Raw genomic sequence first — 27513 nt, 5'->3', positions numbered from 1 at the left:
AACCATTAGATTAAGAGGAAATAAAATGCATATATGATGTCCAAATCTGCCCTTTGAATATGTGAGAAATTCTCAGACTGTCCCAGAGAGGGAGTGAAAAAGAAAAGAGACAGATGGCATTTAATATTAGGACTGAAATTTGATCTATAACTTTGAAAATATAAATTTCTAGTCTTTTTATTTCATTTCCTTTTGAGATTTTAAAGTCCCATCATAGAGTACTGATGTCTGTTTTTAGCCTTTCAACTTTTCTACTCTCTCTTTCTGTATGTGTATATGCATATGTATAAGGCCCATAAGTATATATGTATGTATGTATCTACCTACCTACCTACCTACCCAGGTTATGCACATGGAATAAATTGAAATGGAATATAAAAACAACCAGAATCCAAATAATTACAAGGATAATTCTGTAATTATTAGAGGAAAATAAAACCATTTTAAAATGTGACCTTCTGACTAAAGCAGTCAATTCTAAGCACCTGTTTAATTCTTCATTTAACTATCCCTATTTCAAGAAGGATGCTTCTCTTCACTTGTATCCCCTCCCTTTCTCTGTGTTCACCTCAGCAGATTAATCACAGGGACAATCTTGCAATTTTTCTTTCTTCCAGTCCAAGAGTAGCTGGGCTCTTTCTTTTTCTCATACTTCATTTCTAAAATATTGAACAACTATTCTTATCCTGTAGTAGACTTTGGACTACTATGCAGCACACTCAATGTATAACTTAGTTCTTAATTCACAGACTGTTAATCTTCTGGTACTTATTATTCACTGAAGAGGAAGGGTATTGTTTCAAGACCATGTCTATATTCTTATAGCAGAAGTTCTCTCTCTTAACTGTCCAGCTCTTGCAAACATAAAGAGACTCATCTTTTGACTGACTTGGTCAAAGATGATACATTTATTCTTTTTCTTTTTCAATGTTTTGATACGGTTTCCAACAGTTTTCTTCTTTTTTCATTTCTAGGGTAATGAAAATTGGCTTGGTAAGATTCATTAATAAAAAAAATGTATAGTCACTCACTATAGACAATGTTGCTGTGGGAGATATACAAAAAACAATTTTCCTGAAATGGGGTAAGAATAGGACCCATTGTATTTTAACTATAGTTTCATATTTTGATTACTTCTTGTTAAAGATGCTAACTATCTATTTTAACAATATTTCTTCAAATTGGAAACACTCCATCAATAAAGTTGGCATGCAGAAGCAATAAAATCATGAACTTACCAATATATGGAGAATATACAAATAGTATTTTTCCAAAGTTATGTAAGAATAAGGCCCGTCATATTTTTACTATAGAATTGTATTTTGATTACTAATTGTTAAGATATTAATTGTCTAATTCATTTATTTATCTACAAATTATAGAACATACCCTAAAAAGAAAAAAAACAGATTATCTTCAGGTAATAAATTAATTAATTTAGTAATATTCTATAATAAGCAATAAATGCTAAGCTATGCCTAACTGAATGAATGCCTTAAAACCATATACAGTTGGCCCTGGAACAACACAGGTTTAAACTGCATGGGCCCACTTATACCGGGATTTTTTTCAGCAGTAAATGCTACAGAGCTACATGACCCATGGTTAGTTCAGTCTGCAGATGTGGATACAGAGGAACCATGTATACTGAGGGCCGACTATAAGTTATACTTCAGTTTCCGACTGGACAGAGTGTGTCGGTGCCCTTAACCCTCACATTGTTCAGGTCAACTGTACTGACGTATAGCCTACATTTCTTAAACATTCCAGATTTTAAACATCAGTGTGCTATGTGATTGGGCAAACATTTCTGAAGGACTTTAATATTAAAACTAATCACAATTTCATTTTGCTCATAAGTATCACATTTAAATTCAAATTCATTCTTATTAAAATTATTTTATATTTTCCCTTTTAAAATTAGCAATACCAGTTTGACATGCAGTATTCTATCACCTTTAGATAGAAAAATATTGTTAGCTAATGACTGGTTTTGGTAATGGTTTTAATGTCACAATTTTTAATTGCATGATTTATATGTGTTACTTTTAAGTAACATCTAAAACGTATTGCCTTACAGAAGCAGTATTATTTTTCAAGGCATTGCAGTATTATGTAGTTAATATTTGGTGTACATAAATTGCTGGAATTAGTTCAAAAGCTTGCAGATAATTCTCATGAATTTCCTTAAACCGAGAAATATAATGATAATATTCAAAGATAGGTTGTTTCATTTAAATAAAGTGAGGAATCCTCTAAAAAGCAACTAATAAAGAATAGAATCTATAGTGATAAAGCAACAAATCTGAATTCATTCATGTAATTGCCCATTTGCCTGATTTTGTTTTTTCTCAGCCTCCCAAGTTTGTTGACCTAAGCTTGTGTTTTCACAACCTAACAAGTTAGAATATAGGGTGTAGGAAACAAATCCTAGGTGAAGAGTCAGATAAGAGAACTTATTCCATAAAGCTTGGAGGCTAAAAGGCTGTATGCTCTTTGTAAGGATAAACTGGGAATACATCTTCCTCACTCTATTTCCTATCCTGCCATCAGGGCAGTGATGAGGATTGTCTTTTTCAAATGTTTGTATTGCTTGGAGAGGCAATAGAGTTCCCTGAAAATTTGTAACCATTAGCCAATCTCCACTCAGGATTTCAGTCAGAATCAACAGCACCTAAGTAGCTCCCCCAATTTTTAAGTCCAAAATTCAGGTGAAATCATTTTTACTCTGATAATTACCTCAGGCATTAGGCAGAAGAAAAAGCAATTCTTCTCTGAAGAACCAATCTTCAATCCAGGCCTCAAGATTTCTGTAGATAAAGTTCTATGTTTAAAAATAAAATTTTAAAGAAATTGAAAATATATCATTAAAGTGTAAGAGATTATATAATTTGAAATAAATAAACATATATAAAACTTTTGAAATGAAAAAATATAATAATTGGTGTTAAGAATTCAACATTCATGATTAGCAGGTTATGAGATAAAATTGAAAAGATAATTGGTGAGCTGACATATAGCTGTGAAGGAATTATCCATAAAGAAATATATAAAGAGGAAAGGGGTAATGTATTAGGTTTCTATTACTGAGTAACAAATTACCACAAATTTAGTGGCTCAGAACAACAGTAATGTATTAGTTCACAGTCTGTATGTCAGCAGTTCAATCACGGCATAACTACATTCTCTGCTCAAGTCTCAGTAGGCTGAAATCAAGGTGTTGGCCAGCTGTGTTCTAATCTGGAGTATAAGGTCTTCTTCAAAGCTCATTAAGGTTGTTAGCAGAAATAAGAATTGAAGTACCCAGTTTCCTGCTGGCTTCTGCCTTTGACTTCTCTTAGGTCCTAAAGTCTCCCTGTATATGTTGTACAATGGCGTCCTCCATTTTCAAAGCTAGTAACAGAGAATCTCCTTTGTGTCCAGTGTCTCTGAAGCTTTATATCTCTTCTTCAAGGAGAGCCTGTTTCCTTTTAAGGGCTTATTTAATTTGGTCAGTTTCACCCAGGTTAATCTCTCTTTCTGAAGTCAATTTGTTTAATATTTCCTAATCATGCCAATGATTATTCCATGGACTTATACAGGCTGTGTGTAACGCCTGGGGTCTCAGATCTTGGGGCTGTCAGAATTCTGCCTACCACGTAAAATATGGAGATATTAAATTACAAGGAGAATAGAGTGAAAAATTTTAATATCTACTCAGTGTTCCAAAGCCTGGAGAGATGAAGTGGTAGAGAGGAAATATTTAAAGAAGTATTGGTAAATTTCAAGAATCAATAAAAGATGCCACTATTCTGATATAGGAAGTCAAATAATGTCCATGCAGGATAATCACACACACACATACACAAACAGTGATAGAAAGAGCATAGTGTTTGTACCAAATCTCAAAGAAATAGATATCTTAAGATCTTAAAGCATCAAAAAGGAAGGCATATTACATAAAAAGAAATAAATGATAATTATTGACTTCTCAACAATGGAAGATAAAGAAAATATCTTCCAAGTGATGAGATAAAACACCCATTATCTAGCATTGAATATATTGTAAAATTTACTTCCCAAAATGAGGAAAAAATGTTTTCAAGAAAAAACTAGAACATAAAAGGTTTGCCACTACAAGACCCTCAATAACAGAAATACTAAAAGCTATAATTCAAAAAAAAAAAAAAAAAAAAGGAATCCTAGTAAGAGATGTGAGGTACAAGTAACAATGCTGAGCAAAGAATGAGCATGGAAACTGATAAACATTGGGAGATAATTAAATAAGCATTTTCTGTGTGAAAAATTTTAAAAGTCTTTTAAGATTAAAATGCAGGAAAAAACTGAAAAATATAATGTGATCTGGGATGGAATGAACATAGCATAAAGTTTTGTAAAATTCTTATAGTTGGTGTGATAAATGGTAAAATTATTAGCTAATATTGATGAGTGAAATATCCATGCTAAATTTTCTCAGATAACCAAGAAAAAAATAGAAATATAATGTATAAGACTAAAATTAGAAGATAAAAAAATAAAATGAGAAAAAAAAATTTAATCAACCACTAAGAAGGTAAGGAACAATTTTTCAAATGAAATAGAAAAGAAGGGCAAATAAAAAAGCATGTAACAAGAATTTGGAAATAAATTCAAGTTAATGTGAAATAACATCAAATAAATGACTCAAAAAACAATTTTTTTCGACTAGAACTAAATAAAACAAAAAAACTACAATATAGTGCCTACAAGAAACATATCCTAAGGGTAAACTAAGTTTGAGAGTAAAATAATTACACCCACACATACTCATATACATACATAAATTCATATGGTATTTTTTATATTTTCTGGTTAAAAACTCACCAAAAGAAGGATGGTAAAGCTATATTAATTGCATAAAATATTTAGACTTCAAATCAAGAAATAAAGACGGTCAGTACATAATGATAAAAAGCTCAATTCACTAATGAAATACAAAAGTTTTAAAGTTCTATATATCAATTAATCCAGGCTCAAAATAAGTGAAACAAGAGGCTGACTGAACTATAAAGGGCACTATGGTAATACATCTTATTGGTAGATTTTAGCAGCTCTAATAATGAATAGATAAAGATTTTTTTAAAGTAGTAAAGATTAGAATATTAAAACAACTGAAAAAGTTTGAGCTCATGTATATATTGAAAAGTAGTCCTTTTTATTTCAATCCATGTCTATATGAATTTGTTCATATGAGATAGGTAAACAGGGTGATAAAATCAGCAAACATTATTTTATGTTACTTAACTTATTATGAGATTATTATACTTTGCCCTACCCAATGACATCAATTATGCCCTAATATATAACAGTCATAATCTGTGACAGGCCTGAAAGCTAAGTTAGCCAGTCACAGTTTTAAGTAGTAGAAAACACAAAACTCCTGGGTTAGAGACAAAGTGCAGTTGATTACTCACTGCAGTTTCAAAAAGCAGAGAATTAGCATTTGCTTGCACTGCTTCCTCCAGTCTCCATTCCCACAAGGCAATATAAAGAGGGCCAGATGATACCTGCACACAAGAGGAATCCTGAGTTCACAAAACTCAATCATTTTATGCCCAAAGGGAATCACTATCTGTATCTTCCAAGGATTTTTGTGATAAAACCAAACTTGAAAAGATAGTTTATATGTAGAATCAAAAAAAAAAAATGGTACAAAGAACTTATTTACAAAACAGAAATAGAGTCACAGATGTAGAGGACAAACTTATGGTTACTGGGGGAAAAGGGAGGGGAGGGATAAATTGGGAGATTGGGATTGACAGATACACACTACTATATATAGAATAGATAATATAGACCTCCTGTAGCACAGGGACCTCTTCTCAATACTCCATAATGACCTATATGGGAAAAGAATCTAAAAAAAGAGTGTATCTATGTATATGTATAACTGATTCACTTTGCTGTACAGCAGAAACTAACACATTTTAAATCAACTATACTCCAATAAATTTTTTTTTTAAAAAAAGAAAAGATAGTCTAGAACAAAGGGAAATAGTGTCTCACTCAGAAAATTTGAAGGAAAGTGAGAGGCTCCTGGATAATTGCTCCCAACAATCACTCTCCTTGTCTCTCCACCATCATCTTGCTTTCTGGTAAATTTCCCAAGAACATGTTATTTTCCTAGACAGGCATGGTCCTCCACCTTTTCCCTCAGCACATACAGGATGTTCTTGATGGCCCCAACTTGATGGCCATCACCTTTCAGATATCTTCCTTTGAGACCCAGAAACCCAGATTGTGAAAGATGTTCCTGCAAAGGAAGCAGGGGGCACAGCCCTCAGAGCAGTGTGCCCTGCAGGGCCAGGCAGTGGACCCCACTTCCCTTGGAAGGGAGAAGCTGGGACTGGGGCCCCTTTTTGCCCCTGCACCCCTGGAGGCCCAGTTGCCATCTCATTCCCAGCCCTAATGGGTCAGTATCCCATCAGGGTTCACTGAACATTGGGTAGCAGGTGAGTCCCAGTTGGGCCCACCATCTGTCTCCCCAGTAATTGTCTTAGAACTCATCTTTCTGCCTGAGTCACCCTTTGCTCTGTGAGAAAGTCCTGCTTGCTCACCTTCAAAGTGCCCAGAATCTGACTTCTTACCACCACTACAGCTGACATCTGCCTGTATCTAGCACCCTCTTGTCCCAGACAATTAGGGTTTCTACTTCCCCCGAAGTCTCCTCTCCTCTCACAGAAAGATGTGTGTGCGCGCACATGCGCACACACACACACACACACACACACGACATAGGCCATAATAATTCATCTGATCAATAAAGAGACTGGGACAAAAGCTGTTTCATCTGTCTTATACAACATTTAACTAAAGCTTCCACCAACATGACTACAAACAGCAGGATGAAACCAACCTACAATGTTGACCTCAGTCATAGCCCCCAGGGTCAATACCCAAATAAGCTGAAAAAAATCCTAAACCCTCAGGATCTACCTTAGAAAATCTGATGTCTTTCTGCTTAATTTTCTGTACTACTGTTTCCACTTGGACAAAACTTTTAATGCAAATATAGCAGGACATGTTAATGATTACAAAAATATCACCTTGACCCACAAAGAGGTCTAGGCCAATTCTATCATCAGAAACAACCTGGATAGTGAGTTGAGGCTGACTTGAATGTCTTCTGCTTCTGAGTTGGTATCATTGATCATATCACCTAAAATCAGGGACCGATTTTATACCATGTATTTTAATTGGATAATTCTCATTATAGGGATAACTTCCCAAAGGGTAGGTAAATATAACAAGTCAGCTCTCTCAACAGCAAGCTTTTCGTAGGTAACCAAGGATGGCTTCAGTCATCTGAGGGTTACATATGGTATTGCCTTAAAGACTTTTGGTCTCGTATGGTCTTGTACGGCCATCCCTCATATGCCAATCACTGTGTTCTCAGGAGGGAGGCAAGTTCATGCCTGGCTTTAACAGTCTGGTATATTTTATGGTTCGCAGTTTGGATCAAATAATTAAGTCCAGATAATGGAGTGAACATGAAACAAATAACTAAAGAAACAAACAAGCTAATTTCACTTCAGCACGTCCTTCATGAAGCAGCAAAAGTTTTAAATTTCATTGAATTTTGACCCTGGATTATATCTTTTTACTATTCTGTGTGATAAAATTGAGAAAAACACACAAATTATTTCATCTGTATATTAAACCTTGAAGACAATCTTGAGGAAAAGCATTTGTGTGATTGAATTGTGAACTCAAGTAGATACATTTTTCATGAAACAACATTTTTTTTCTGATAGAATGAGTGACAAAATCATGGTTATTAGACTTGGGTATTTGACAGATATATTCTTGTAAATGAATGATATGAGCCTGTAGTTTCAAGGGAAACTATTGGCTGTAATTGTTGTCAATGATAAAATTTGGGCTTCAAAGCAAAAATTAAAATTTGAGAAAACTTGTTCTGCCACTGTGAGCTTGATAGCTTTTCAATACTTAGAGATTTTTCTGATGAGATTGGTGGAGATATTAAAGAAGGTGATTTTGTAATACTGTATAAGAAAATGTATCAATATTCTTCTTTGGAATATCTGCATAACTTAGTGAACTAATATTTTTTGACTAATCAATGCATCAGGTTTTCCTTTTTTTCTGTGCTGCATATACTCATTTTCTCCTCAAAGAAGAAAAGACAAATGCCTCACTCAGTCACAGTATCAAGATCAAACTTCAAGATCCATGGGTAATTCTCAGTAGTCACCACCTGAGGGGTGACTAGAAGTCTCAAAATCAGGCTCACATACAGCTCTTCTTGAAACAGAGCACTTTATTTTATTTTTTAACATCTTTATTGGAGTATAATTGCTTTACAGTGGTGTGTATGTTTCTGCTGTATAACAAAGTGACTCAGCTATACATATACATATATCCCCATATCTCCTCCCTCTTGTGTCTCCCTCCCACCCTCCCTATTCCACCCCTCTAGTTGGACACAGAACACAGATCTGATTTCCCTGTGCTATGCAGCTGCTTCCCACTAGCTAGCTATTTTACATTTGGTAGTGCATATATGTCCATGCCACTCTCATCAGTAATATTGGCCTCTAGTTTTTTTTTTTTTTTTTTTCCTGTGACCTCTTTGTCTGGTTTTGGTCAGGGTGATGGTGGCCTTGTAGTATGTGTTTGTGAGTATACCTCCCTCTGCTATATTTTGGAAGAGTTTGAGAAGGATAGGTGTTAGCTCTTCTCTAAATGTTTGATAGAATTTGCCTGTGAAGCCATCTGGTCCTGGGCTTTTGTTTGTTGGAAGATTTTTAATCACAGTTTCAATTTCAGAGCTTGTGATTTGTCTCTTTATACTTTCTATTTCTTCCTGGTTCAGTCTTGGAAGGTTGTGTTTTTGTAAGAATTTGTCCATTTCTTCCAGGTTGTCCATTTTATTGGCATATAATTGCTTGTAGTAATCTCTCATGGTCCTTTGTATTTCTGCAGTGTCAATTGTTACTTCACCTTTTCCATTTCTAATTCTATTGATTTAAGTCTTCTCCCTTTTTTTTTCGTGATGAGTCTGGCTAATGGTTTATGAATTTTGTTTATCTTCTCAAAGAACCAGCTTTTAGTTTTTTTGATCTTTGCTATTGTTTCCTTCATTTATTTCTGATCTGATCTTTATGATTTCTTTCCTTCTGCTAACTTTGGGGTTTTTTTGTGGTTCTTTCTCTAGTTCCTTTAGGTGTAAGCTTAGGTTTTTTATTTGAGATGTTTCTTGTTTCCTGAAGTAGGATTGTATTGCTATAAACTTCCCTCTTAAAACTGCTTTTGCTGCATCCCATATGTTTTGGGTCATCGTGTTTTCATTGTCATTTGTTTCTATGTATTTTTTGATTTCCTCTTTGATTTTTTCAGTGATCTGTTGGTTATTTAGTACCATATTGTTTAGCCTCCATGTGTTTGTATTTTTTACAGATTTTTTCCTGTAATTGATATCTAGTCTCATAGATTCTGGTTGGACAAGATACTTGATACGATTTCAGTTTTCTTAAATGTACCAAGGCTCGATTTGTGACCCAAGATATGATCTATACTGGAGAATGTTCCATGAGCACTTGAGAAGAAAGTGCATTCTGTTGCTTTTGGATGGAATGTCCTATAAATAGCAATTAAATCCATCTTGTTTAATGTCTCATTTAAACCTTGTCTTTCCTTATTTATTTTCATTTTGGATGTTCTGTCCATTGGTCAAAGTGGGATGCTAAAGTCCCCTACTATTATTGTGTTACTGTCAGATTTCCCCTTTTATGGCTGTTAGCATTTGCCTCATGTATTGATGTGCTCCTATGTTGGTTGCATAAATATTTACAATTGCTATATCTTCTTCTTGGATTGATCCCTTGATCATTATGTAGTGTCCTTCTTTGTCTCTTGTAACATTCTTTATTTTACAGTCTATTTTGTCTGGTATGAGAATTGCTACTCCAGCTTTCTTTTGATTTCCAGTTGCATAGAGTATCTTTTTCCATCCCCTACTTTCAGTCTGAATGTGTCCCTAGGTCTGAAGTGGGTCTCTTGTAGACAGCATATATACGGGTCTTGTTTTTGTATCCATTCAGCCAGTCTGTGTCTTTTCGTGGGAGCCTTTAATCCACTTACATTTAAGGTAATTATTGATATGTACGTTCCTACTACCATTTTCTTAATTGTTTTGGGTTAGTTATTGTAGGTCTTTTCCTTCTCTTGTGTTTCCTGCCTAGAAAATTTCCTTTAGCATTTGTTGTAAAGCTGGTTTGGTGGTGCTGAATTGTCTTAGCTTTTGCTTGTCTGTAAAGTTTTTAATTTCTCCGTTGAATCTGAATGAGATCCTTGCTGGGTAGAGTACTCTTGGTTGTAGGTTTTTCCCTTTCATCATTTTAAATATGTCCTGCCACTCCGTTCTGGCTTTCAGAGTTTCTGCTGAGAAATAAGCTGTTAACCTTATGGGGATTCCCTTGTATGTTATTTGTTGCTTTTCCTTTGCTACTTTTCATATTTTTCTTTGTATTTAATTTTTTATAGTTTGATTAATATGTGTCTTCACATGTTTCTCCTTGGATTTATCCTGTATGGGACTCTCTGCACTTCCTGGACTTGATTGACTATTTCCTTTCCCATATTAGGGAAGTTTTCAACTATAATCTTTTCAAATATTTTCTCAATCCCTTTTTTTTTCCTTCTTCCTCTGGGACCCCTATAATCCAAATGTTGGTTTGTTTAATATTGCCCCAGAGGTCTCTGAAACTGTCCTCAATTCTTTTCATTCTTTTTTCTTGATTCTGCTCTGTGGTAGTTATTTCTAATATTTTATCTTCCAGGTCACTTGTCCATTCTTCTGCCTCAGTTATTCTGCTATTGATTCCTTCTAGAGAATTTTTAATTTCATTTATTGTGTTGTTCATCATTGTTTGTTTGCTCTTTAGTTCTTCTAGGTCCTTGTTAAACATTTCTTGTATTTTCTCCATTCTATTTCCAAGATTTTGGATCATCTTTACTATCATTACTCTGAATTCTTTTTTAGGTAGACTGCCTGTTTCCTCTTCATTTGTTAGGTCTGGTTGTTTTTTACCTTGCTCCTTCATCTTCTGTGTATTTCTCTGTTTTCTCAATTTTCTTAACTTAATGTGTTTGGGGTCTGTTTTTCGCAGGCTGCAGGTTCGTAGTTCCTGTTGTTTTTTGGTGTCTGCCCCCAGTGGCTAAGGTTGGTTTAGTGCATTGTGTAGACTTCCTGGTGGTGGGGAGTGGTGCCTGTGTGCTGGTGGATGAGGCTAGATCTTGTCTTTCTGGTGGGCAGGACTGCATCCAGTGGTGTGTTTTGGAGTGTCTGTGAACTTATTGTGATTTTAGGCAGCCTCTCTGCTAATGGGTGGGGTTGTATTCCTGTCTTTCTAGTTTTTTGGCATGGGGTGCTAGTTGTTTGCCATGGGGTGTCCAGCACTGTAGCTTGCTGGTCGTTGAGTGGAGCTGGGTCTTAGCATTGAGATGGAGATCTCTGAGAGAGCTTTTGCCATTTGATATTACATGGAGCTGGGAGTTCTCTGCTGGACCAATGTCCTGAACTCAGCTCTAACCTAATAGGCTCAGGACTGCCACCCGGCCAGAGCACCAAAACCCTCTCAGCTACCCTGCTCAGAAGAAAAGGGAGAAAAAAAGAGAAAGAAAGAAAAAAATAAATAAAGTTATTAAAATAAAAAATTTTAAAAATTATTAAAAATAAATAAAAAATGAGAAAGAAGAGAGCAACAAAACCAATGAACAAATCCACCAATGATAACAAGCACTAAAAACTATACTAAAAAAACAAAACAAAACAGACAGACAGGACCCTAGGAGAAATGGTAAAAGCATAGCTATACAGACAAAATCACACGAAGAATCATACACATACACACTCACAAAAAGAAAAAAAAGGAAAAAAATATATATATATATAAAAAGGAAGAGAGCAACCAAATCAATAAACAAATCTACCAGTGATAATAAGCTCTAAATACTAAACTAAGATAAACATAAAACCAGAAACAAATTAGATGCCGAAAGCAAACCCCAAGTCTACAGTTGCTCCCAAAGTCCACCTCCTCAATTTGGGATGATTCGTTGTCTATTCAGGTATTTCACAGATGCAGGTACATCAAGTTGATTGTGGAGATTTAATCCTCTGCTCCTAAGGCCGCTGGGAGAAATTTCCCTTTCTCTTCTTTGTTCGCACAGCTCCTGGGGTTCAGCTTTGGATTTGGCCCCGCCTCTGCATGTAGGTCGCCTGAGCGTGTCTGTTCACAGCCCAGGCAGGACAGGGTTAAAGTAGCAGCTGCTTAGGGGGCTCTGGCTCACTCAGGGCAGGGGGAGGGAGGGGTATGGGATGAGGGGAGAGCCTGCGGCTGCAGAATACGGTGTGACGTTGCAACAGCCTGAGGTGTTCTGTGTGTTCTCTGGGGGAGGTTGTCCGTGGATCATGAGACCCTGGCAGTGGTGGGCTGCACAGCCTCTTGGGAGGGGAGGTGTGGATAGTGACCTGTGCTTACACACAGGCTTCTTGGTGGCTGCAGCAATAGCCTTAGCATTTCATTCTGGTCTCTGGTGTCCGCACTGATAGCCGCAGCTCACACCTGTCTCTGAAGCTCGTTTAGGCGGTGTTCTGAATCCCCTCTCCTCGTGCACCCTGAAACAATGGTCTCTTGCCTCTTAGGCAGTTCCAGACCTTTGCCTGGACTCCCTCCCATCTAGCTGTGGCACACTAGCCCCCTTCAGGCTGTGTTCACACAGCCAACCCCAGTCCTCTCCCTGGGATCTGACCTCTGAACCCTGAGCCTCAGCTCCCAGCCCCCGCCCACCTCTGGGGCTGGTGAGTGCAGGTCGGCACCGATCCTCTGTGCGGGAATCTCTCTGCTTTGCCCTCCGCACCCCTGTTGCTGTGCTCTCCTCTGTGGCTCTGAAGCTTGCCCCCCGCCCATCCCCCATCTCCGCCAGTGAAGGGGCTTCTAGTGTGTGGAAACCTTTCCTCCTTCACGGCTACCTCCCAGAGGTGCAGGTCCCATCCCTATGCTTTAGTCTCTGTTTTTTTCTTTTTCCTTTTGCCCTACCCTGGTACGTGGGGAGTTCCTTGCCTTTGGGGAAGTCTGAGGTCTTCTGCCAGCGTTCAGTAGGTGTTCTGTAGGAGTTATTTCACGTGTAGATGTATTTTTGATGTATTTTTGGGAGGAAGGTGATCTCCACGTCTTACTCCTCTGCCATCTTGAAGGTTCCCCGAACTAGAGCACTTTAAACTAAAAACACAAGTTGTGCTGTCCTCAGTACCCCTGATATACACAATGGTGGAACAGAGACAGGGAAGATTCAACAAATACTCCTCTGGGGAATTGTGAATGGGAAAAATCAGAGAAACATAGCATAAACTGATCATTGAAAATTCTGAAATCTTTTGTGGAAGATATTTCAAGGGCTTGCCCTCCTAGGAATGGGGAATGTCCCTTGTTAAGCCTCTAAATCTGTTCCCCGGGAGTAGCTTCCTTGTTCGTCATTCACTCTCAGAGATTCTTCCTTTTCCATTATCATCATTAGCCACCTGTGAAGTGACTATGCCATGACATTTGCTCCTTGGAGGCTGACCAGCTTTCTTAGTCTGCTTTTGGCTCTTAGAAGATTTTCCCAGTGGTTATTTAAGGCATAAATTCTTATGGTCTCAGCTGCTGGTTCTGTTGACAGTACAGTTCTGTAAAAAATTTAGTAGATTTATCTGTTTAATTCTCAGTTCCATATGCAGTAACCATACCATTACTCTTTTCATAATATAATTCTCTAATCTGCTACATTTCTTTGTCCACTCCTTCAGATCCTCTGTCTTTCCATTTAAGAGTGTACTTATCAGGCTTTGGGAAGAACGCACTTTTATCTTTCACAAACTGCCCCCCCTTCAGCCATTTTGTCCAATTGAAAGCTTCTACTATGTGCCACCTTATCTATTCAAAGTTTTAACAATGACTGTAGTTTTTTTTAATTATTAATTATTTATTTATGTATTTATTTATTTTTGGCTGTGTTGGGTCTTCGTTGCTGCACGTGGGCTTTCTCGAGTAGAGGCGAATGGGGGCTACTCTTCATTGCAGCACGCTGGCTTCTCATTGCAGTGTCTTCTCTTGTTGTGGAACACAGACTATAGGCACTCAGGCTTCAGTAGTTGTGGCTCGTGGCCTCTAGAGTGCAGGCTCAGTAGTTGTGGCACACGGGCTTAGTTGTTCCATGGCATGTGGGATCTTCCTGGACCAGGACTCAAACCCATGTCCCTGCGTTGGCAGGCAGATTCTTAACCACTGCGCCACCAGGGAAGTAAGTCCCTGTAGTTCTTTTGATAGTTGAAGAAATTGGGAGATTAAGTAATTTCCTAAGACCACAAAAGCTGGTAAGTGACAGATCTGGACATTGAACCTGGGCAGTGTGGCTCTACATACTGCACAGTTAAACATTGTGCTCCACCACTTTCTTGATGATGGTGATCATTTACTTTTCATAGAGCAGCACAGATGTGAGCTATGTGGGCATCTTTACATTAGGTACAGCTAAGCACAACAATCCATCAAGGATGTTACTCAAATGCTTTTACTTGAGATAATTATATTGTGAATTATTTTAAATATATTCCTGCTGGAATGTTACTGTTGTTTGTCGTTTTTAATTTCTTCACCTCCGAGGGACATAAACCTATTTTTTAAATGTTAACCCTGTGTACTCTATAGAGTTCTAAAAATCTAGTTCAGACAGGGAAATGATTTTCTCTTACCAGATTGCCATGAATATCAGAGAATATGCCGCTTGTTTAAACAAAAGCAAAGGTTGTTTTCATTTTACAAGGTGTTATGAAGATATGTTAAAATATGAACTATATTTGAGGCGATGTCAACCCTTGCAAATGAACTTTTCTATGTAAGTGCTCAAGACTAGGTTTCTGCTTTCCCATCTGTGCATAAATGGGTCTAATATCATAGAAGATCTAATTTGAAAAAAGTTATTAATGAAACTTAAAATTCAAGTACAATATAGTGCAACTTATACAATATATTGCAGCTTATTTTTAATATTCTATACTGTGTTTCCTTTTGGATGGATCATCCTCACCACTTTCCAGACTATTCCTGGTACTTCTTATCTAACCCTCCAGCAAAGAAACCACACATACTTCAAATTTTTCTTCTCCTCAGCAAAATACAGTGGTCTCATGTTTTGTTTTCCAGCTTTGTTCTCTTCTGGGTTATAAATAAGAAGTTTAGCAGTGTATGCTAATGGGTAAATGGATACTAATGGCTAAATATATGTTCTCTTTCAAGTGATCTAATTGCATTTTAACAGGGATTTCTAATTTTCTAGGATTTCTAATGTCACAACCCAAGATACTGAGATAAAAGCAGTAGTAATTTCAGACAACCTTCAAGTTAATGGGATAAATAACTTCCAAAAATTAGACTGAGTACTGCCCAAATTATCTGATGCAAGGACACTTTTATGGTCATTATTAGGTCTAATTATTAGCTCTCCTAGAAAGTCATCAGCTTCAATATTTTTAATAATATACACTACTCTTTAAACAAACAGATTAAGCCATGTATGTATGAAAGGTTGAAATAAATTTAAAGTTATTAATTTATGATTTACTTTGATTGTCTTTCACCATAAATAAGAATATACAACAATCTTTGAACAATTAATGTTTGCTTTCTACCTTTTTCAAGAGAAAATGTACAATATTTTTAACATGCAATAAAGAGGTATGTGGAATTAAAAGTAGGCTTTTGTTGTGTGTGTGTGTGTGTGTGTGAGAGAGAGAGAGAGAGAGAGACAGAGACAGAGACACAGAGAGACAGAGACAGAGAGATAGATTGTGTTTTAATGGGGGTGATCCTGAAAAAGTGGCTCAGTCTTTTCTACAAGTTTTACAATAGAAGATGCCATGTACTCTTTAAGACCAATTATTTGGAGAGCTCATTATTTTATCTCATCCTCCCTTAAGTGTCACTGAAATGGAAATTGTTGCAGTGAGACTGACTAGTGATGACAGCTCTGGTCAAAACTGACCTTTACTCTCTTGATTCATGACATCTCAACAAGGCTTTGTCATCATTCATGGCAATGTATTCAGACAGATTCTCTAAAATAGGGCCCCAAGGCTTTATTTTATTGAATTATAATTGATTTCTCATATCTTGGTTTCACGTAGAGAGAAAGAGAATGAAAAGAAGAAAAGAGAGAAGAAAAAGTTAAAAAAAATCTTTATAGCTTTCTTTTAATGACTTTCTTAAGTTTAGATTAGAAATACTTATTTTTGAAATATTTATTTTGAAAATTAATTCACATAACAAATATTAAGTCTCTGTTATGTTTTAACAACAAAGCACACAGCTAAAAAGATTATATTGTCAATTTGTAGGGTGACCAACTGTCCCGTTTTGCCCAAGACTATCTTGCTTTTAAAACGGAAAGACCCACATCATGGGAAACTCCTTAGTCCAAGGGAAACTCAAAGTATGACTATTTGTACACGTACCTCTAATAGTCATAACATAAATGCAAGAAAAAGCACTTCAAATAATATGCTTTATACCATTATATACTTTTCAGGTATCCAGAACTGGTAGATCATTGGCTAACTTGGCTTACAGACTTGCTTTGCTTGGTGTATTGTTTATTGCAACATAACAAATTGCCCCGACACATCTTAAAACAACATACTTATTATCTCAGTTTCTATGGGTCGTGGATCTGTGCATAGTTTAGGGGTTTGGGACTGACGGCTTCATTCCTCCCTGGCAGTTGGTTGGAGGCCACCATCCTCAGTTCCTTGCCAGTGGACCTCTCCAACATGCCAATTTGCTTTATCAAAGTCAGCAAAAGAATGAGTCTCCTTGCAAGACAAAAGTCATAATCTTATGTAACAAACACAAAAGTGGTTTGCTGTTTTTTATTCATTAAAGACATGTCAATAGGTTAAATCCATATTCAAGGGGAGAAAGTTACATAAGAACATAAATACCAGGAGGTGGAGACTAAAGGAGGACATCTTAAAGTCTGTCTGCCTTACTTGGCTGTCAGAATTACTTAAGATAAATTAGTTTTATACATATATGTGTGTGTGTGTGTGTGTGTGTGTGTGTGTGTGTGTGTGTATGACTATGCAACATCATTATATAGGATAACATTCTCTGTCCATAACACACCACCCCTTCTAGTCATCATCCTCCCTCCCAAAGTTAATGATTTTTCTGAATTCAGGCACTACTGACTACTTTCATCTCTTTGATATTCATATGAGTGAAAACATACAGTAAGTACTCTTTTGTTTCTAGCTTCTTTTATTCAACATATTTTCTTTGAGATTCACATACATTACATATATACATCAGCTTATTTTTCCCATTGTTATACAGTATTTCCTGTATTAATATCTCATGATTTATTGATGCATTTCACTGTCTCAATTAAGGAATAGATGTTATAAAGAATAATCTTGCATTATAACCTCTTATACCTCAATTTCCTTTTCTAAACCTTTTCCCCACTTCAGTTTTTCTTCTCTTCCAGTCTTTCATGTTCTCATGGTGCCCTAGCCTTGGCTCATATAAACTTATTGCCTAGTCTTCCTGCTTTAATGTTACCATTTTTTGGTAAGATATATACTCTCTAAAATTAAAAAGGAACTTTTAGAATAATATCTTCATTTTAGGGCTTCCCCGGTGGCGCAGCGGTGGAGAGTCCGCCTGCCGAATCAGGGGACACGGGTTCGTGCCCCGGTCTGGGAGGATCATCCCACATGCCGCGGAGCGGCTGGGCCCGTGAGCCATGGCTTCTGAGCCTGCGCGTCTGGAGCCCGTGCTCCACAGCGGGAGAGGCCACAGCAGCGTACCGCAAAAAAAAAAAAAAAAAAAAAAAAGAATAATATCTTCATTTTAATGGAAGACACTTCCTAGCTGAGAGGATAATTCAGGGGGAGGGGGATATCTGTTGAAACACACCTGACTGAACACATTCATTCCATTTAACGTAAAGATACTTTAGACTTTCAAGATTCTTATCCTATGTTAGTTACAATTGGGAAATAATTTCTTTCACAGAATACCAAATATGATTGGAGGTGATAATGCGATATCAAATCCTTTATCATATGCTTATCTAAAGTAAGGTGTCCATTCTTTGAGTATATTGAGGTGGTGTTGAAATAAAAGAGCAGAGATGCACAAATGCACTCTTGGAAAGGAGATGTTGTGCTTAGAGAGTGTAGAAGGAGAAAAACAAATTAGCTACAAATTCAAGAGTTAGTTATTTGAAGCATTTAAAAAATTTTAAGCCCTTTATGCAATTCCTCAAAGCTTATTAGTATGTTAAACGTATTACAGGAACTTCAAATTTATTCCTCTGAAGAAAACGAACATGTTTCCTAAATTCTCCCATTTAGGATTTGTAATTCTGAGTAAGCCTATTTGCACCAAATTCTGCATTTCACATTCATGTTTGGGGAGTGGTGTCTACTTTAATCTTAAAACTCATGTACATGTGTGCTGATTTTCAGAAAAACAAACTGAATATTCAATTATGGGTGTGGTAACTTCCATGTTTGCAGATTTGGAATTTTCCATGTGTTGAAATCCTTGCTTTACTTTCAGTTTTGGGCAGTAATCATATCTTCCGAATAATCTCAATCAGCATGATGTATTGAGGAGGAGAGAGGGGCACTCCCCTAAAGTTATGCGCCACGAGGAAATTTCAACACTTTCACCATCTAGCTTATTTCAAATAAACAAAAAATGGAAGTGGTTCATGCATAATAAATCCCTGCTGTGCTATGCTGTGTTTTCATGACTAATTTTTTCACTAACCACAGCTTTGCAGCCCACAACTTTAAAACACCAGGCATCCTTTATAAAAACATGGGCTTACTGTTAGGGTTGTGCTTTTTCCTATCCACAAACTCCCTAGTGACTTGTTAACTGTCCAAACATAAATGTCTTCAAAAGACTTATGGAAAATGCAGTTGTAAGATATTTTTAGAACCATAAAAGAGCCTTCCTATTATAGAGTCAAAAATTAAAATAATAGTAAAGAGTAAGTTGTTACTCTAAGAATTGATCTGATGCTTTTAATTTTTACTCACAGAAATAACAGTTCTGGTACAAACATTGAGGAATTATCTAGTCATTTCCTCATGATTGAACAGAATGACAAACCATCTCAGCTGAGATTTCTAAGTGACTTACCTGAGGCTAACAGGGGAATTTGAAGTGCTTGAACTTTATAAAGTCTGCTTTATGACTTCTTAAAAAACATAGTCTCCAGTCCAAAACACTTGTCCAACATTTTCTACTTGCTTCATTTTCTGTTAGCTCCACTAGATATTGTTACTATCTCTTGAATTTTTTTTGATCTTATAGGAAAAAAATCTCTTATTTTCAAGTGAAATCTACTTATATAGGTAATAGTGAGGTTCAGGTCAAAACCAGGAATCTTCCCTGTCAAGCTTCTCATTCCCAAGAGCAGAACCAAGATTGTTCTCAAGTTTCAAATAAATATCTTAAAATTTTTAATTTGTTTTTCTACTTCAGCATTCTCCATGATTCAAGCACAACATCTTCTTTTCATTCTCAAGGGCTGAGGATCTCCTTAGGAGTCTGCTGATTGTGCAAGTGGGCAGCAGAATTGAACTAGGATACTGACTGAATAAGTAACGAATACAGATTTTTTTTTTTTTTTTTTTCGGTACGTGGGCTTCTCACTGTTGTGGCCTCTCCCGTTGCGGAGCACAGGCTCCGGACGCGCAGGCTCAGCGGCCATGGCTCATGGGTCCAGCCGCTCCGCGGCATGTGGACTCCTCCCGGACCGGGGCACAAACCTGTGTCCCCTGCATCGGCAGGCGGACTCTCAACCACTGCGCCACCAGGGAAGCCCATGGATACAGATTTTTTAAAGTGTCCATTAAGGGAGAAAAAGCAAGCAAATGGCTCGAATTCTTGCAGTTCCTTGTCCCTTCTCTTCAGCATTCATAGATAATACATAAAAGCATTTTTTCAAGCTTCAATATTCTTGGGGTTTGCTTTGCTCATACTTCTCTCTGGGAGAATTGCACACCACCCACCTTCAGGAACTTACTTCTGTGAGCATGCTATTTTGTGTTATTCTTCCCTTCGTTACTCATTGCTAATTGGAGCAGAGCTGGACAGCAAGAATCCAATCCTTTTGCTTAATGGAAACAATCTGTTTCTTCCCGCGGTAGTTAGGATTAAGGGCATGGGGATGATAATGGTATGACTGCTTGTGCTGGAGCTAAGAGGAAGATCACATATTAATGATCTCATTCATAATTATTTTTTCCCACTGTTTTCCTATTGTTTGCACTCCTCTAGTTCAGCACTTATGGACATTTTGAACTTGCAGTTTGCATTTTATTTTGGTGTTTCTTTCTGCCTCCTTGCAATGGAAAAGAAGCTTTTGAGGCTAGGTGCCATGGCTTACTCATTTCTTATCCTATTCTTTGTCTACGATAGTGGCTAATAAATAAAGTACGAATTAAACAATTTTGCTGCTTTTTTAAAATTCTGTTTCTGTCCTCTATTATTCAGTTGTTTTTTTTTTTGTTCACCCTAGGATGTACTACAATGATCTTGTAACTTAATTCTGTTACATTTATTTATTATCCTTTTTCCAGATAATTAAGACCAATTTAAATTTTGAACATGTGTTCTGCCAACCATTGCTTCTGTCTCTGAAACTCAATTGTGTATGATGTCTAATCTATCAATGATGAAAGCATGAAACAGCCTTTGTGAAATATTATTTATGCCTTCAGGTTGGGGCATTGGTTCACTGATATTTACTCTTTGGTATGTTCCCACAACTTTGTACACCGACCTAATAGTTTTATAGTTTAGATGGTGTTTATTAGTTTAGGACTAATATACAATGTTGAGATAAGATGAAAATTCCTCTAAAGATATTTTATATGATAAAAATATAAATATTTTGAGAAAAATAAGTTACTTACAAATTAATTTTTTTGTAGAGGTCTCCTTTAAGATTATTTCCACAAAATACTTAATGGCAGATAGTTTTGTATGAAAATACAGTGGGAAAATAAACTATTAGATGTGTAAATATCTACGTTATTTCATAAATTAATTTTTTTCTAATTATTTAAAAAGGGTAATGCATTCCAAGAATACTTTTTCATTATCTACTACTGGGCAAGTACTATTCTGTGACGTGGGGATATAGCAGTTAAAAAGTAGACAAAAATCCCTGCCCTCACAGAACTTTACATCCTAGAAAGAGAAGGAAATAAAATAAATACGTAAGTATAGTACTAATGACTCAGGAGAAAATTTAAAGCAGAGATTAGGTGACTGTGGTGCCGCAATTTCAAATAAGGAGATGGGGCAAGGGTCGTCTCACAGGGAAGCAAGGATCTGCAGGAGAGGCAAGGTACTATGTAATCTGGGGAAGAGCATTCTAAGATTAGGTAAAGGCAAGTCAAAAGCCCTGAAGTGCTGAGCCTGGCGATTTTGAAGTAGGGAAATGAGGCCAGAGCAGTTGGAGTTGAGTAGGTTAACAGGAAGAGCACACAGGAGACTGAGGGGTGATGGTGGCTTGGAAGAGGTTATTAGCAGTGGAGGTGGTGAGGTGGGTATGGCCTTATTATGGATGTACATTTGACCCTTGAACAACAAGTGTTTGAACTGCACAGGTCCACTTATACTAGGATTTCTTTCACTAAATATATACTTTACTACTCCAGGATCTATGGTTGTTTGAATCCAGGGATGCAGAAGTGGGGATAGAAGGCCAATTGTAAAGTTATACCCAGATTTTCAACAGTGCATAAGGCAGTGCCCCTAACCCCAGAGTTGTTCAAGTATCAACTGAACTTTGAAGTTACACCTGACAGGATTTTCTGACAATTAAATGGAAGTTATGAGAAAAAAAGAAGAATTCAGGGTGACCAGGATTTTGGTAGAGAACCTGGATTATTTATCTGTGTAAATCATGAGTAAAATAGAATTGAGGTCTAGCTTTACATATTTTTATTGTCCCATTGAATTTCTGGAAAGTCTGACTGAAGGTGTCAGAAAAAATTATTGAGATGAAATAACTCATTTGGCAGTATATGATTTTTCCCTTTATTACTCATGTATTTTAATATTTGAGTTGTATAGCTTTTCTTTCCTGCTTTGCAATTTTCTTAGTTCTACATTAACTTTTCAAGTTCTCAATTTAAAATTTTCATTGTTCTATACTCTCCTTCCTGATGGACTCACCATTTATATGAATGAATTAGGGCAGAGTCTTCAAAATATTACACTGAAGGCTAAACCAGTATGACCACTATGGTGTGCCTGGGGGTCCAAATTGAAACACATTTATTGATAAACATTTTTAACTAACATTGTACTCATTTTTCAATATTTAATTCTTATTTGCATCCATGTTTTGTAGTAGATAAAACTTTCCCTAATTTAAAGATTAGAAAATTGAGTCAATATTAGTTAATGCACCCAGAGCTATGCAGGTATTAAATTGTGAAATAGTGTGGAAACGGGGGTAGAGAAATCTTTCAAGTCTGTATTATTAATACACAAACCCAAAGTGCCCTGTTAACTACTTAGGCAGTCACAGTCTGTCTTCCAGAGTGGAAAACAAGAGCACAGTAACTTTAATTGGTATATCATTTTAGTTTGTTGGTAAGATGAATAACTACAAGTTTAACATAATTAAATTTTAGGCATAAATAGTGTCCCTACGTAACTTTTACCAACTGATAAATAAATTATGCAATTTCTTGGCAGTCTTCCATTTCTCAGTTATGACTTGCAACTTCATTTAGTGAAAACAGTGCTAGACTTAAAATCAGGAGACCTGGTCTCAATCCCAGTTCTACAGTTTGCTGGTTTTGTGATCTTGAACAAATGTTATGTATTCTTTGTGTCTCATTTCCTCATTAGTAAAATGGAAAAAATAAAAATTTGCTTGTTTCACAGTTTGTCATGGGGATCAGATAGGATAGATTATGTGAAAACCCTTGGAAAGTTAAAAAGCTCTACTATTAATCTTTAGAATTAAAATGTTCCATTGAATTTTCTCTGGGGACTTAAAAACTTCTGTGGAGCTATATTAGTCTCTGATATTTCCAGCTTCTAGCACAATTGCATCATGCAACTTCGACCTGATTTCCTCCTGCAGGTATAGCTGCTCTTTGTTAGTCACTTTATAAGGTTAAAGTCTCAGAAAAACTTTTTGCCTTAATGAGATTTTGCCCCAAATTCCCTCTCAGAAAAAGAATTTCCAGTCAGGAATTGACTCCCAAGCTGATTTAATTTCCTTCAGGATTTACCTACCTGCAAATTCTGCTACCTCTGAGCTTGACAAAGAGGGATCTAAGGGCATAGCTTTCTGTTCCCTTTCACATCAACACCCATTGAAAGAATTATCTACACTCCTTGTCTCCAACTTCCCTCCTACCATTGTCTCCTAAATCTAGTCTAATTACACTTTCACCCCCCAGCACTTACCCAGGCCGACCTTGATGAAGAGACTGATGATTTCTATGTTGATAAATCCAATGCTCAATTATCTGTCCTCGTCATATTTGACCTATAAGCATAATTTGATAAAGTGCTTGAAAATCTTTATTCACTTGGCTTTCTTGGGTACACAGCCCTAAACTGTTTTTGTCTAGCCCCCCTCTCCTCAGCTCTCTCCTTTTCTGCTCTTCCTCTTAATCCCAAATATTGATATGACACAGGATTAAGCCCTTGAAACTCAACTCTTTTCTATCATCATTCACTCAGTAACTCATCTCACTTAGTCTTATGGCTTTTAATATTATCTATAGGCTTATAAATCTCAAATATTTCCTGCTGAATTTCTCTCATGCATTTTGGGCTCAGATTTCCAACTGCTGACTTTACATCTTCATGTAAATGTCTGATGTCTCAAACTTATCACATCTAAAACCAAGACCAAACTTTAGTCTTTCCCCTCAAACTTGCTCTTCCCGAGTTTCTTCTTCATCTTAATAAATGTCAACTGTATTCTTCTCTTGATTACTGAAACCGAAAACAGTATCAGTCTTCATTTTCTCTTTCTGGCATCAGACTTCACATTTGAAATCGTGAAAGTTTGAAGACAATGAATAGCATCTTCACACTATTGCAAACCAAGAATCATATACCAGGCAAATTATTTTTCCTTGTAAACGTGGACATATTTAAGGAAATAAAAAAAAATCAGAAAGCATATATCTCATATATTTCACTTGAAAATTATTTTTTAAATTACTCTAAAAAAAACTAGAGGACTCTAGATGGAGAAGAGTTTAAGAAGATAGGAAATCTCAAGTACTAACTAAACTCTGTCTACCTATCTATCTATCTACACATATACAATTATCTCTCTACAGATATTCATAGATTCAAGAAATACCCATTAGTCAGGGAAATAGTAGGATTTGCCTCAGAAAAGTTTCTAGAACTGGGTCCCTGAATCCTAGACCACTTAGTGAAATCAAGAATATGTGAAACCTGGATTAGATCATGTAGAAGAGAGTGAATTTCCTGAAATTTTTCTATAAGCTATATTCCTCCTCTACCCAAGAGGTAGTTGCCAGCTTTGCCACATGAAGCCTAGCAGGTGGTGGTGCTTTAAGTGGATCACTTAAGAACTTAATGCATGACCACTGTAATTTGGGGATTATCTGATCCAGGAAATCTTGAGGATAAAGAGAGCAAATCAGTTCTGTGGTTTCAGGGCCAGGTCAGTTGCATTAAGGCTGGAATCAGACTGTACTCTGAGTTTGTTGGAGAAGAGGTTGTGTATTTCCTATAAAACAGAAGTGAGCTATGCACTAGAAGACCAACGCCACTGTGGAATCTTCTCGGGACCTGGCTGATGGGTCACTTATGTACAGGGACAAAGAGACTCAAGCAGCAAGAAGCCAGAGGTATATAAAGGCTTTCTAGGGGCTTCTGAAGGATTGCAAACCACCTTCTGAACTACTTATATATGAGTCAAAAGAAGTACAGGTGGGAGAAAACCCCAGGAATCTCAGAAGAACTTCTGGTGTCCCAGTAGAAAAAGAGATAATTCTAAACATTTGCTAGGCCCAGTACTAATTTATAACAGGAAAAAACAGTGATCAGTTCAAGTGAAAAATGTTTTATTTCCCTAATCCTTCTCTCTACCATACTTAGAGGTAGGCAGAGCAGGAAGATAAAAAAGCCAAGCACTTCTTCCAAATGTCAGAGAACGCCAAACTGCTGGCAAGGTGGAAAAGAAGTCTTAGTTTATAGTGAAGATTTATGTTAAATGACATCTTGGACTAGATATTTTTAATTTTTGATTTAATCTCTGTTTTCAGAGACTAAAAATCAATATAGGACCCTTGATGACCAAAAAGTTAACAGAAAAGTCAGTGATACCTACCTAAATTTCTCCCAGTGGCACAGCAAAAGATTTACCAATTAAATAAATTTGAAGGGAATATGGGAGACAAAAATATGTTACATTTTGATCACGATTTACATTCTACACATTATGTTTCAATTAGATTTATGCACAAGTACATACTTCTGACTACTATATATATGTGTATATATGTATTTCTTTCTGACTTTGACCTTTGTAAAATAAGAATCTGACAATATAATGTAGAATAACATAAAGCCACAGCTTTAAACTAAAAGTTGACTATGATATTTTAACTCTGAACATTCTCTATTATTTTTATACTTGTTTTTAAAATTTTACAAAGTTTTAGTTAAATGATGAAGAACCAGTCCTAGCTGTTGGTGTGCTTTGTGTTTATCAGAATGTTTAGGTTAGAAACACATCGTTTTTATGTTTATTTGCATATAGAGAATAAAGTGCTCTAGGGAGGAGTGCAACTATATTTAGTAGTCAGTAGTAAATAATAGTTGCATGCAAGTAAAGGACTGTAAATTTTTTTTTTTTTTTTTTGTGGTACGCGGGCCTCTCACTGCTGTGGCTTCTCCCGTTGCGGAGCACAAGCTCCGGACGCGCAGGCTCAGTGGCCATGGCCCACGGGCCCAGCCGCTCCGTGGCATGTGGGATCTTCCCAGACTGGGGCACGAACCCGTGTCCCCTGCATCGGCAGGCGGACTCTCAACCACTGCGCCACGAGGGAAGCCCAGGACTGTAAATTTTGAAGGTTGCCATAATGACTTGATGCTTTTGAAAAATCTAATTCATTGTTCACATTTATTTTAATGTATTTTTAGACATTATAATAGATATTATATACATTTATTGTAATGTCATTAAAATGAATATGTTTTAGGTAACAAATATTCATAGTTCTATTTTTTATGGAATCTTCTGTAAGTGTTCTTATGGCCAAGTGGAATAACATTTTTAAATTAAACAAATATGGACATGAGCTGAGATTTTGCCACTTAATGGCTGTTTGACTTTGAACTTTAGTTTATTCATCAGTAAAATAATTGAAAAAATAACATCGGCTCTTTAGGATTGCATACAAATATCTTTAAACTTCCTTATACTTAAAATTCCTTTCCCATATCTCTTTATTCATTAGGTAAAAAGCAAAGTAACAGTAACTGACTATTCTAAAACAAGTAGATTATAAACTGGTGTCTCTTCCTGTGTTATGCAGGCTTATTTTGTAGGGTTTTCTTGCCTTATTCTTAGGTTTCTATTTAAGAATATGCATGTGGTCATAACCAAGTATTTAGCTCTCTCTGCTCTTCTCCACTATAACATTATTTTTAAGCACCTGTTTGTTTTTTCCAGTTGTAGAAAATATGAAGCATCAAATCTATTAAATCATTTAAAATTTGCTTCATCACTAGAAAAGGTTGGGGATAAAGTTGTTTACTTACTTTTTTCTTATTTATGAGCTTAAAGTTATCAGCTTTTCTGACATTCATCTGTGCAATTGCCTAGATGGATAATAAAACCCTTTTTCACTCACTGCAAATTCCTATGGGGCTGAAATTCATCTGCTTTGCATTATTGTATATCACTGCCATGTGGATAGCTTACATCACGTTAACTTTAAAAGGTACTGAAATGGTACTTTGCAGATACAAAGGAGAAAGGAATTGGATCAAGTCTCCAATAAACAAATGATATCCTTGTATTTAACACTGACTTAATTTATTTCTTAAAATTACCTATGTTCATTGAGAGTAAAGGGTCAAAACTGAATTTGGTTTTCTCAGAATGGTGTATTCTAGGTAAATTAATAAATTCATTAATGCTTCCATATTTGCTGATTTAACAAATCTTATTTGCTTACGAACTATGCACTAGAGAATAATAGGCTCTTTGCAAAATCTGCCCTCCAAATTTTACTATATTCTTTTAATAATTGTGTTTATGGTAAATTATCACACAATGGGGGAACATTCTTTCTAATTTGATAGTTTATTGGCATATTTATTTGGTTAATGTTAAAAATTAGTGTGGAACTTTAGGCGTATGGCATTCAAGGCAATTCCTCAT

The sequence above is a fragment of the Mesoplodon bidens genome (genome assembly GCF_964165515.1).
Source record: "Mesoplodon bidens genome assembly, chromosome: 9".
Taxonomy (NCBI): Eukaryota; Metazoa; Chordata; class Mammalia; order Artiodactyla; family Ziphiidae; genus Mesoplodon; species Mesoplodon bidens.
Note: the sequence above shows the minus strand (reverse complement) of the source record.